This window comes from Gossypium arboreum, chromosome 12 (genome assembly GCF_025698485.1).
Source record: "Gossypium arboreum isolate Shixiya-1 chromosome 12, ASM2569848v2, whole genome shotgun sequence".
In the NCBI taxonomy this organism is placed as follows: domain Eukaryota; kingdom Viridiplantae; phylum Streptophyta; class Magnoliopsida; order Malvales; family Malvaceae; genus Gossypium; species Gossypium arboreum.
Window position 1 is genome coordinate 62,351,743 of NC_069081.1, and position 12,770 is coordinate 62,364,512.

Sequence of the window (12,770 nt, forward strand, 5' to 3'; positions counted from 1 at the left end):
TGGCTCCAACAGAATTGAAAGAATCGAAAGCTCAGCTGCAAGAATTAACTGATAAAGGTTTTGCACGACTAGTTTTTTACCCTGGGGTGCACGAATTATGTTCGTAAAGAAGAAAGATAGATCAATGAAACTGTGTATTGACTATTGTCAGCTCAACAAGGTTACAATTAAGAATAAGTATCGTTTGTCGAGAACTGATGATTTGTTTTATCAGTTGAAAGGAGCAATAATACTTTCAAAGATTGATTTGCGATCTGGCTATTATCAATTGTGAGTTAAAGATTTAGATGTGCCGAAGACTACATTCAAGACCAGGTACGGGCATTATGAATTTCTTGTTCTGCCATTTAGATTAACTAATGCTCCTGCAGGATTTATGGATTTGATGAATCAAATTTTTAGACCGTATTTGGATAGATTTGTTGTTGTATTCATTGATGTCATTCTAATCTATTCTCGAGATGAATCAGAGCATGCTGGACATTTGAGAATTGTGTTACAAACATTGAGAGATAAGCAACTGTTTGCTAAATTCAGCAAATGTGAGTTTTGGCTTTGAGAGGTTGGATTTTTGGGACATATTGTTTCAGCGGAAGGCATCCGGCCAAGTAAGATTTCAGCAATTATTGATTGGAAACCACCAATAAACATATTTGAAGTCAGAAGTTTTCTAGGATTAGCTAGCTACTATCGGTGTTTTGTAAAAGGGTTCTCAATGATTGCTACACCTATGACTCAATTGTTACAGAAAGATGTGAAATTTGTGTGGTATGAGAAATGCCAACAGAGTTTTGAATAGTTGAAAGCACTGTTAACTGATGCACCAGTTTTAGTTCAGCCTGAGTTGGGTAAAGAATTTGTTATTTTCAGTGATGCCTCATTGAATGGTTTGGGATGTGTTTCGATGCAAGAAGGCAAAGTAATAGCTTATGCTTCCAGACAATTGAAATCGCATGAAAAGAATTATCCGACACCCGACTTAGAATTGGCCGTTATTGTTTTCGCATTTGAAAATTTGGCAACATTATTTGTATAGTGAAAAGTGCTGCATATTTACTGACCACAAGAGTTTGAAGTATCTGATGTCCTAGAAAGATTTGAATTTGCGACAACAAAGATGGCTCGAATTATTGAAAGATTATGAGTTAGTAATTGATTATCATTCAGGGAAAGTGAATGTACTCGCGGATGCTCTAAGTAGAAAAGCTTTGTTTGCTTTGTGGGCAATGAACACACAGTTAACCTTATCTGATGTTCGATTTTAGCTGAATTAAAAGCTAAACTGGTATTTCTTCAGCAAATTTGCGAGGCTCAGAAGTGTGACAATGAATTGCAAGCTAAAAGAGTACAGTGCGAGTCATTCAGAGTATTAGATCGGATCCAATGATTGTTTACTGTTTCGTGGTAGAATTTGTGAACTGAAGAATCCTGAGCTTATTTAGAAAATTCTACATGAAGCACATAGTGGTTGTTTATCTGTTCATCCGGGAAGTACTAAAATGTACAATGTTTTGGAATAGTTGTAATGGTAGTCAGAGATGAAACGAGATATTTCAAAATTTGTGTTGAGAGGCTTAATCTGTCAACAAGTCAAAGCTGAACATCATGTACCTTTGGGACTACTGCAACCAGTGATGATACCAGAGTGGAAATAGGATAGAGTTACAATGGATTTCGTATCGAGGTGAGCCTTATCTCCAAAAAAGAAATGTGACACCCCTAAAGTGACCCCAGTCAGAAAGTGGTTTCGGGACCACAAAACCGAGTCATAAAAATAATTAACCATTATAGTTGATGCTCATTATATGTACATATGCATGTGTGAAAATTTCATGTTTGAATTTTGTTAATTGTAAGTGAATTTTATCAAATAGGACTTATGTGAGAAAATTTAGAAATGTGCTAGGCAAATTTAAAGTGGCCAAATAATGCGTGAGTTATTGACATGAGGGACTTGCATGTCAAATGGACCACTTTTAATTTAGTGGCCGGCCATGATGATGGTTGATAGATATTATATGCATTTTTTTTTGAGCATGATAATAGTTAATGGTTTTATAGTATGGAAGAAAGATTAATTAAAAGAATGGAAGAGTGATAGAAACAAGGCATGTTCATCCTTCTTTTCCCCCCCCCCCATTGCCGTACCTAAAGAGAAAAAAATGGAAGTTAAGGCATGGGTCACCTTTAAGGAAATAAAGGTAAGAGTGTTCATCTTCCTTACCTTCTTGCACAGCCGAAACAAAAAAAAGGAAAGAGGAAGGAGCTTGTCTAGGGCATTCGGCTATCTTGGAGGTTAAATAAGGTAGGAGTTCATGTTATTTCTATTGATTTTTATGAGAATCTAGCTAGTAGTCAAGCTCTTATTGCAACCCATATGTTGATTTTTCTTTAGTTTTGGTGACAAATTGTGCATACGGTATTATGGGGTAAATGCAAAAAAAAGGATAGTGTTTTGATGTTTTGGATAGAAATATTAGAAAGGAGAAAATATGAGCTACCTAAATAGATATATGTGAATTTAAAAGATGGTATGAACAAATGTGGAGTTTTGCTAGTTTAGGATTATTCGCCAAGTGTTTATGTGGTGGAAATTAAGTGTTAAATGAAATGAAAATGATATTATATGGGGTATATATATTCGCCATATGAGTAGATATGATTGGCATGATTTGTGTTTTGGAGATGTGTTGTGATGTTGATTATATGATTCAAAAATGAGGTATGTTAATGATGAAATATAATCGGCCATGGAAGTAGCTCATTTTGGGAGTGTGATTTGTGGTATATTTTTCTTTGTGGTTGATTATAAAAATTTGGCTTAAGTGAGGTAATTGGTAAAAGATGTGTTTATGATGTAATACATATGTTCTCATAAGCTAAGTTATGTATATGTGATACCTTGCATATTGGTTGTTATGGTAAGGTTTGAGATATTGACGTATGAATATGTTTTGTTTGTGGTTCGGCAACTAATGGTTAAGTTGTTAAGTTACATGCTTGAGTAGTAAATATGTTAAGAATGGTTCTAAAATGTATATGGATGCCATGTGATTGTGTTTGATTGGGAAGTAAATTATTTGATTTAGCTCAAGAGCCTAGAGGATCAAAGTCGGATAAGGGAAAAGAGGAAGTAAACGGATAGCCGTGGATATCTAGTCGTCGACCACTTTCGAGGTAAGTTTTAAGTGATTAAATGTTGATTAAATTCAACTATAATAGGATATAATGAGTTGATTTAATAAGATGTGATGTGGCCATGATATGTCTTAAACCCAAATGGTAAGTTCATAAGTGTTTGGACTTGGAAATTTAAGAGCAAATTGTAATAAATTGCTTGGAGCGCAGCAGTAATGTGATTTTAGAAAATCACTATAAATTGTTGGTGTGGAATTATAGGCTGAATAACATATGTAATCAAAGCTTAGTTGGTCTAGTTTCTTACAAAGGAGACCATGGAAACAAAGAAATTTCCTATAAAGAGATATTTAAAGTTGTGTGGGACAGTGTAGGAATGACTCCGAAATCCCCTGTTCGGTATTAAGAAAATCACTATAATTTGTACAAAAATGGTTACAAGATAAAATTTATATGCTTAGACTCCTTAATGAGTCTAGTTTCAAATGAAATCAAGTAGAACATACTTTGAATTCTGTACAATGAGAATTTTGATTTGTAGTGAAGACTGGTCAGGTTAGTCAAATAGTGAAACAGGGGAAACTTTAAGAAAAATCTGGTATTGATTGGCCATACCTAAAATTCTGAAAATTTCATGAATGAAAGATACATGAATCTAAATTCGGGGAAAATTAACGGCAATTGATTTTGAGTTTTTTAGCTCCAGTTATAAACAATTTAGTGACTGTTGCTCAGGAAAACTGCTTGTAGTGAATGTGATTTTGTTGAAAATTTTGATGAAAATATTTGAGTTGCTTATAAGCTATGGCTGAAATTGATGTACAAGAAAAATATGAAATATGTATGAGATATATATATGTGATAAGGCCTAATGGCCGAGGTGGTGAATGTGAAAGTGTATGTATATGTGATAAGGCCTAATGGCCGATGTGATGAATGTGAAAGTGTATGTATATGTGATAAGGCCTAACGGCCGAGGTGGTTAATTTGAAAGTGTATGTATATGTGATAAGGCCTAACGGCCGATGTGGTGAATGTGAAAGTGTATGTATATGTGATAAGGCCTAATGGCCGATGTGGTGAATGTGAAAGTGTATGTATATGTGATAAGGCCTAATGGCCGATGTGGTGAATGTGAAAGTGTATATATATGTGATAAGGCCTAATGGCTAATGTAAAATATATGTGTGATATGCATATGTGGTAAAGCCGAATGGCTAATGTGAATGTTGTAACATGTGATTAAATGTACATGAAACTTGGAATATGTTCCGGGTGAGACCCGATGACTACGTGTGGAGATTATGATCGGGTAAGACCCGATGACTACGATGTGGAGATTATGTCCGGTAAGACTTCGTAATAAGAATTGCTTATAAATATACATAATGCGAAAGGTTAAACAGGTATGTACTCCAAGTTTATATGTGAGCTTGATTTAAACTAAACCATAAGGTAGTTATGTGATGTATACTGAGCAATCTATGAGACTATTCCTATGATTATGATGAGATGTGCATATTCGGATAAAGGGTGGTATACCGAAGGAAGGGTGAAATAAAAATACGAACAACTATGTTATAACTTGATTGTTATCTGTTGACACTGCTTGAAACTTACTAAGCATTGTAATGCTTACTCCGTGTACTTTGTTTCCTCTGTTTTATAGATCTCATTTGAAAGCTACAGGCTCGGGGATCGTCAGCAACTAGTCACACTATCACTATCCACTGTTTGGTACTGCTATGTTTTGGAATATCTTATGGCATGTATAGAATAGACTAGTAGTGAGAGGATATCTTGGTTAATGTATAGGACTACCCTTTTGTTGTAGGTCATGTACCCTTCGGTTTTGTGTAAATTTTGAATAGCCATGCAAAAATGGCTTATAAATGTTTTGAGCATAATGTTATAATCATTTGGTATGTATATGCTCATTAAGAGGCACGGAAATGTTTGGCAATGACCAGCCATTAGAATGGGTCATCATGATTATATTTTGGACTATATATGAAAAAGGGGTGGTTGAATCATAAAAACTATGTGTTAGAGAAAGCCTACCCTAGAAATAGATGCTGGCAGCAACAGTGACGTGGATGTGAAAAATCACTAAAAATAGTAGGAATGGAATTAAATAGTGAATAAATTATGTAAATGAACCTTGATGAATCCATTATCATATGGAAGAAATGAAAAGGTCATATGAGTTGTATGTTAAAAGATATTTGGTTTTTCATGAAGCAGGGCCAGAACGGTTTCTGGATTCCCTGTTTTGACTTTGAAAATTCATTATAAATTAACCAGAGATAATTAGGAGTCATACCATATATGTATAAATTCCTATTTGAGTCTAGTTTCTATAGAAACAAACAGAATCAGTATTGAAGCCTTGCACAGGGAGTTATTCGAGTTGTAACGCACGAAGGTCAGTGTAGTCGACCCCTGTAACATGGGAGAATTTAACTAATAAAATGAACTAATTGGCTTGACCAAAAATTCTAGAAAAAAAAATCTGTAGATGGACATATGAGTCTAGTTTCAGGGAAAAATTACGAAACTGATTTTTGAGTTGTAGAACTCAAGTTATGATTTTTGAAGCGACTAGTACACAGATTGGCAGCTTGTCTGGGAATTCTCAATAAGTGGTTTGAAGTCTGTTAACACCTCGTGTTCGACTCCGGCGACGGTCTCGGGTTCGGGGTGTTACAAGAAATATGAAATTCAGTTGTTGTTGAACATTTGACGAAATCCATGCAATTTATTCCTGTACATACAGATTCTTCACTTGAAAGATTAGCTGAGTTGTACATTTATGAGATTGTCAGATTGCACGGGGTGCCAGTTTCTATTATTTTGGATAGAGATCTAAGGTTTATGTCGTGATTTTGGAAGAAATTACATGAAGCTTTGGGTACGCGATTGTACTTTAGTACTGCATTTCATCTTCAAACCGACAGTCAGTCTGAGAGAGTAATTCTGATTCTCAAAGATATGCTTCCTTGTTGTGTTTTAGAGTTTGAAGGCAACTGGGAAAAATATTTATCGTTGGTTGAATTCGTGAATAACAACAGTTTTCAATCGAGCATAAAGATGGCACTGTATGAAGTTTTATATAGTCGTAAATGCCGAACTCCATTGTATTGGACCAAACTTAGTGAGAAAAAGATTCACGGGGTTGACTTGATCTCAGAGACCGAAGAGAAAGTGAAAGTAATTCACGACAGTTTAAAAGCAGCTTCAGATCGACAGAATTAATATGTGAATTTGAAACGTAAAGACATTGAATTTCAAATCGGTGACAGAGTATTTATAAAAGTATCACTGTGGAAGAAGATTCTTCGATTTGGTCGCAAAGGAAAATTGAGTCCGCGATTTATTGGGTTGTATGAGATTTTCGATAGAATAAGGACAGTGGCATATTGGAAACACAAAAATTTACACACTTTTTCATACCCTTTTTAACTTAAATTCATGCGAATTCGGTTCAATTCTTGTCGAAAAATAATTAATTATTATAAAACAATTAAATTTTACTTAAATTAAGAACATGTTGAATTTAATTAATTTTGGTTATTTTTGACAGATTGCACAAAGGGTGAAAAATGGCTCGGCAAACACTGCTTGAAGCACAAAACCGAGGAGCAATTCGAAGCACCAAGGAAAATTAATTTCCAGCCTAAGATGGTCCAAAATTATGTTTATCAATTCATAATATAATTAATTTCAATTTATATCCAAGTTAATTTGGGTCAATAATTTATTATTAATTAATTATGAAAAAGTGGTTCGATTAAACCGAAACGAGTGAACTGAATCGGCTAAGAAAAGGACAGTCCAAAACCGTCCAAGTCCTGACCCAATTCAGCTTATTAGCTGATTATTTAAGCTTGCAAAGAGGCCCTTGAAGACTTGTTCAAATTGCTATTAAACCCATCCAGAATTGATAGCTTTGTATATTTGCCTCAAGCCATATTTAGCAAAGTTGAAGCCATCAACTTTGCCACATGGGAGGCCGGGCAAGGGGTGGCTCTTTGGCCACTGTTTTTAGAAAGTTTCAGCTGCCACATCCAGCTAGAAAATCCCCCCTTGGCTGATCATTCAACATATCCTTCATTCACATCTATTCTCTCACAATTTTTCTCTCGTCATCACTTTTTCTCTCATTTTCCCATTCAAAGTTCCTTGCTCTTTTGTTGATTTCTCCTCTTAAGAAAGGGATCTTCTTCAGCCATTTTGAAGCAGCAATTGAGTGTTCATAGTAGCCTTGATCAGTGAGGACAACAAACAAGAAAGAAGGGAGCAACCCAGTCAAGCCACAGAAAAACACTATATTTGATTCTTGTTCCCAATCTCCTTAATTTTTGTTGTTTTTGTGATGAACATATCTATGAATATTTATATTGTTGGAAGGTTTAATTTAATCAGCTTAGCTTGAATTTAATTTGTTTTGGGTCGATTGCACTTCGTCCTCTTAAATTATTAAAATTGTGTTTATGTTGTTATAGGCCTCGGTAAAATCCTTGATTAAGTAAAATCATGCTTAAGTTATTCTTGCATTATAATTGTGATGGAACTAATGAATTAATTATTTAAACGGATTGAAATTGTAATTAATGAACACAGTACTTAGTCAGTGCATGTTTATTCATCTAAGGTAGCTAAGGGTTAAATTAGCAATGGTATCTGACGAAACAATTGCCTTGCATAACCTGCAAGATTATTGTGATTAAATTGTTTCAAGGTAAGGATACTTTGTTGCCTCACATAGTCTTTTATGTGCTTATTAAATCGAGTTAATTATTTGAATTGACATAGGACTATGTTTAAGAGGTTATTTCAATTTAATAAGTATGTATGTGCTATAACACATTTTTCTATTAAGATTTGTTTAAGCGATTGAATTGACATAGGGATATCTCCAAGAGATAAATGGATTTTGGTAGATGAGTATGTTCATAAATTAGCAAATTATCGAGTTGTCGTGAATTTATTCGTAACAATATAAACATGAGTTTAATAATTCTAAGTTAAAGAAATGTAATTAGTGTAACACCCCGTTCCCGATACCGTCGCCGGAGTCGGACACGAGGGGTTCTCAGACCAACTCTCATGTGTCACACAGACTATTTTTAACATTTCCAGACAAGCTGGCAGACTGCGTCACTGTCACCTTAAAAATCATATCTCGAGTTCCAGAACTCGAAAACCGGTTCTGTAAATTTTCCCTAAAGTTAGACTCATATATCCATCCGTGGATTTATTTCTAGAATTTTTGGTCTGGCCAATTGGTACAGTTTATTAGTTAAAGTCACCCCTGTTTCAGGGTTCGACTACACTGACCTTTGCGCATTACGACCTGGATATCTTCTCGTACAGAGCTTCAATGCTCATACTGTTTGTTTCTAATGAAACTAGACTCAAAGGGGAATCTATAAATATAAGGCATGACTTCTAATTGTTTTTGTATAATTTATGGTAAATTTTCAAAGTCGAAACAGAGGATCCAGAAACCATTCTGGCCCTGTCTCACGAAATCTTGAATATCTCTTAAAATCCGACTCATATGACAGTTTCGTTTCTTTCATATGAAATTAGGTTCATCAAGGTTCAATTACATAATTTATTCACTATTTAATTCCATTCCTACTATTTTTAGTGATTTTTCAATCTCACATCACTGCTGCTGTCAGCATCTGTTACTAAAGCAAACATTGATTATTTCATAATTCTTCCATGGCCAAACTATAATTCATCATACATGACACAAATTATGGCCACCTTATCAAAATTAAGGTTTCTAAGACTCGTGACTATAGGTTTTAGAACCCCACTCAACCGACCACATAGGCCATTTTCACATGGCTTAAAGTTTACAACCCCAAAATTCAACAAAACAAATAGCCTATACATGCCAAATGTTCTCCTAGATCGACTAAGAAAACAATACCAAAAGATTGCTCGCCGGTGTGATGACTTCGTTGACGGTTCCGAGCACACAAAAGGAGACTAGTCCAAGAGACCTAAAATGGGTGACAAGAAAACACCGAGTGAGTTTATAACTCAGTAAGTCATAAGCACTTCATAATTATCCATAAGCAAAATTCATCACAAAGTGAATCAATAAAACGAGGCTAAGTGTTTCATCCATACCGAACTATACCATAGTTCCTTAGACCTTTCGGTTCAATCTCATACATTCACATTTCATATACTAATCAATAGGATATTTAAGGCATTTATATACTTCAACTCATTTTCACCACAATCATACAATTTCCATCATCACATAGATTTAAAGCTTACCAAGCCCAACCCCGAGCATGAACATAGTGCCTATTCGCCATGAGCTCAAGGTACTTACCCGATCCGCTGTCCGTGATCAACTCGATAATGTTGCACACTCAGTGCCAATAGTGATGCAAAAGCATATAGTGAGTCCGCACACTTAGTGCTATATAATCAGCTCGCACACTTAGTGCTATCTAATCAAATTCGCACACTTAGTGCTATACAAATTTTAAACCCGCACACTTAGTGCCAATCTTGTCACCGGTCCATTTATACCCGCACACTTAGTGCTAAGACCAAACACTTTACGCATTTTACTACCTTTATACATTCAACAATGTCATCATTCCATACACATACATTTCCATTTACACATCAACTCATTAAACACAATTGCATATATATTATGATCATTTAAATCAATACCAAATATATGCTTAATGACTTACCTTATATTGGATGAAACGATTTCCAATCGGCTACTCGATTATCTTTGCTTTGCCTTTGTTTGATTCTCCCCCTTTGATGTCTTGATCTAGAATAAATACATTTAGTAGTTAAATTTTCTTGCTGGATACTTATATGTATAATTTAATGGTTTTCACTCCATTTCACAACTATCCTTGTTCAAAATATCAAAACCTCAACCAACGTTCAATTAATGCTTCAAGGCCGAATGTATTATCACTATTAAGGTAACCTAGTCTCAAGTATTTTTTTATTCTAATGTACAACATCATGAATCAACTCAACCGAATTATCTCTATCACCCGAACTAAAATTCGCACCTTAACTTCATCTTATTACCCCTTAAAGTCCGAATGCACACATAACAAAATATAACGCCAAAACACCATTAACTAATAAGATCACACATACACAATTTATATACAAATTTCATCCTCACAATGTATATAATTCATTCGGCCATTCACCACTCACCTAACAAAACTTCATATCAAATTTCCATGACCGATCACACCTATACTTACATTCCATATAGCCGAACATTACTTGTATATGTACCCATAAATTAAACGTGAGAATTTAGCAAAGTTACCTTTGAAAGACTCACCCGAACAACATGAAAATGTCCAGCTTTGGACAGCATTGAATTTTCAAATGAGACATGCATTAAACTTAACCGAATTTGTCATAAAATTTACAACATTGGACAGCGTGTAAAAGCAAATTAAGGCAGCATAATAAGATAGTCACAATTGCACACGTCAACACATATTTGAGCAGCCATACCACACCATTTACTTCACCATTTAGCCACGGTTTCCAGGAGCAAATTAATCCACACTCACCAAACAAAACTATCAAAATCTTACATGCATGTCGCATGCAACAACAATCTCAAGCATCGCAAGACTTAAAACCGAACAGCTTAGGAAGAAATATAAAATATTTGCAAAGAACTGACCGAAAATTCCTCCAAGATGGAAATCACCTATTTGGTTTGCTCCATTGTATTTCTCTATTATTGCTTCCTCTTCTTCCTCTAGTTACAACAATTGCAAAAGAAAGAAAACATGAACACTCCTTCTTCTTCTCAAGTCATGGTAATTGTAACAAAAATGAGAAAGGATGAACAACAAAGATTTTTCTTTCTTCTTCCTCAACTCACGGCAATGGGGGGGACATTCACCATTCTCTTCTTTTTTTTTTTCATTTCTTTATTACTAGCTTTCTATTTTATTGTTTCCTACATACATCACTAGCCTAACATGTTGGAAACATGTTTCCCTTGCCCATCACTCTTGTCATGGCCTGCCACTATGCTTGTATTTAGGGAAATTTGACATGCAAATCCCTTATTTTCACAACATGCATTATTAGGCCACTTTGCAATTTGCCTAGCACATTTCTAAATTTTCTCATATGAGTCCTACTAACTGAATTCACATGAAATCGACTAAATCGAAGTTTGAAACTTCATACATCCATATTTACACAGTTTAGACAATAAATACCATGTTCAAACAATTTGGTGACTCGGTTTAGCGGTCCCGAAACCGCTTTCCGACTAGGGTCGTTTTAAGGCTGTCACAATTAGTCTTACACAATTATGTCATCTTGATTAAAATCATATTTTGAAATCGTGCATTTGAGATTTATTTATTTAGTTTACTTTGTTTAAAATCTTAGTTTTTAATCACCCTCTTCAAAGAAAATATTTTTCTTCACCAAAGTGTTTTAAATAGCATTCATAAATAATTCTTTTCACAGTTCCTTTGGGTACAATAACTCGACATGTACTTGTCACTTGATTACTTGTTGCGATTGTGTACACTTACACATTCCCGTTGTTCCAAGTTTTTGGCACTGTTGCCAAGGACTGTGTTTTAAAAAGTCATTATTTGTGAATTTGTTAGTTTTGCATTTTGGTTTAACTTTCTGTCTAAATTTTAAATTAATTAACTTTTCTAAGATTATTTCAGGTGTTTATGAGTATTGTCTGAATCATCGATTTACTCCCTATAGACCCTGAGATTGAACAAACTTTCTGACAACAAAGAAGACAAGCAAGTCAGAGAAGGACCGAAGAAATGAACTTTGAAAATCTGAATCAAGGAAACAGAGCAAACCCTACTCAAAATCCTATCCTTATTGCTGACGATAGGGATAGAGCTTTAAGAAAGTATGTCGTGCCAATGTTTAATGATCTTAATTCGGGTATTAGGAGACCCAAAATTGAGGCACAAAAGTTTGAGCTGAAGCCATTCATGTTCCAGATGCTTCAGAAAGTGGGCCAATTCAGTGGAATGCCTACCGAAAACCCTCATCTTCATTTAAGACTATTTATAGAGGTGAGCGATTCTTTCAAGTTAGCCGAAGTACCCGAAGATGCATTACGATTGAAGCTATTCCCATATTCACTAAGGGACAGAGCTCGAGCCTGGTTGAACTCATTGCCACCAAATTCAATTTCCATATGGAAAGAGTTAGCAGAAAAATTCCTCATGAAGTATTTCTGCCTAGCAAGAATGCTAAGTTAAGGAACAAGATCACTGCTTTCCAACAATTGGATGATGAGTCATTGTATGAGGCATGAGAAAGGCACAAAGAATTATTACGGAAATGCCCTTATCATGGAATCCCGTATTGCATCCAACTTGAGACATTTTATAATGGTCTCAATGCTCACACGAGGATGGTAGTGGACACTTCTGCTAACGGTGCTCTCCTTTCTAAGTCTTATAATGAGGCTTATGAAATCATCGAGAGGATTGCCAGCAACAATTACCAATGGCCAACCAATCATGCAGCGTTAGGAAGACGAGTTGCTGGAATACATGATGTAGACGCTCTTACTTCACTCGCATATCAGGTATCAT

At 35.1% G+C, this 12,770-nt stretch overlaps 1 non-coding gene across 1 annotated transcript; it reads right to left on the reverse strand.

The window, feature by feature from the left end:
* Nucleotides 1–12,424: 12,424 nt before the first annotated feature.
* LOC128286310 (small nucleolar RNA R71) lies at nt 12,425–12,531 on the reverse strand. The gene has a single exon (XR_008276853.1). It is a non-coding gene; the product is annotated as a small nucleolar RNA R71 (small nucleolar RNA).
* Nucleotides 12,532–12,770: the final 239 nt, after the last annotated feature.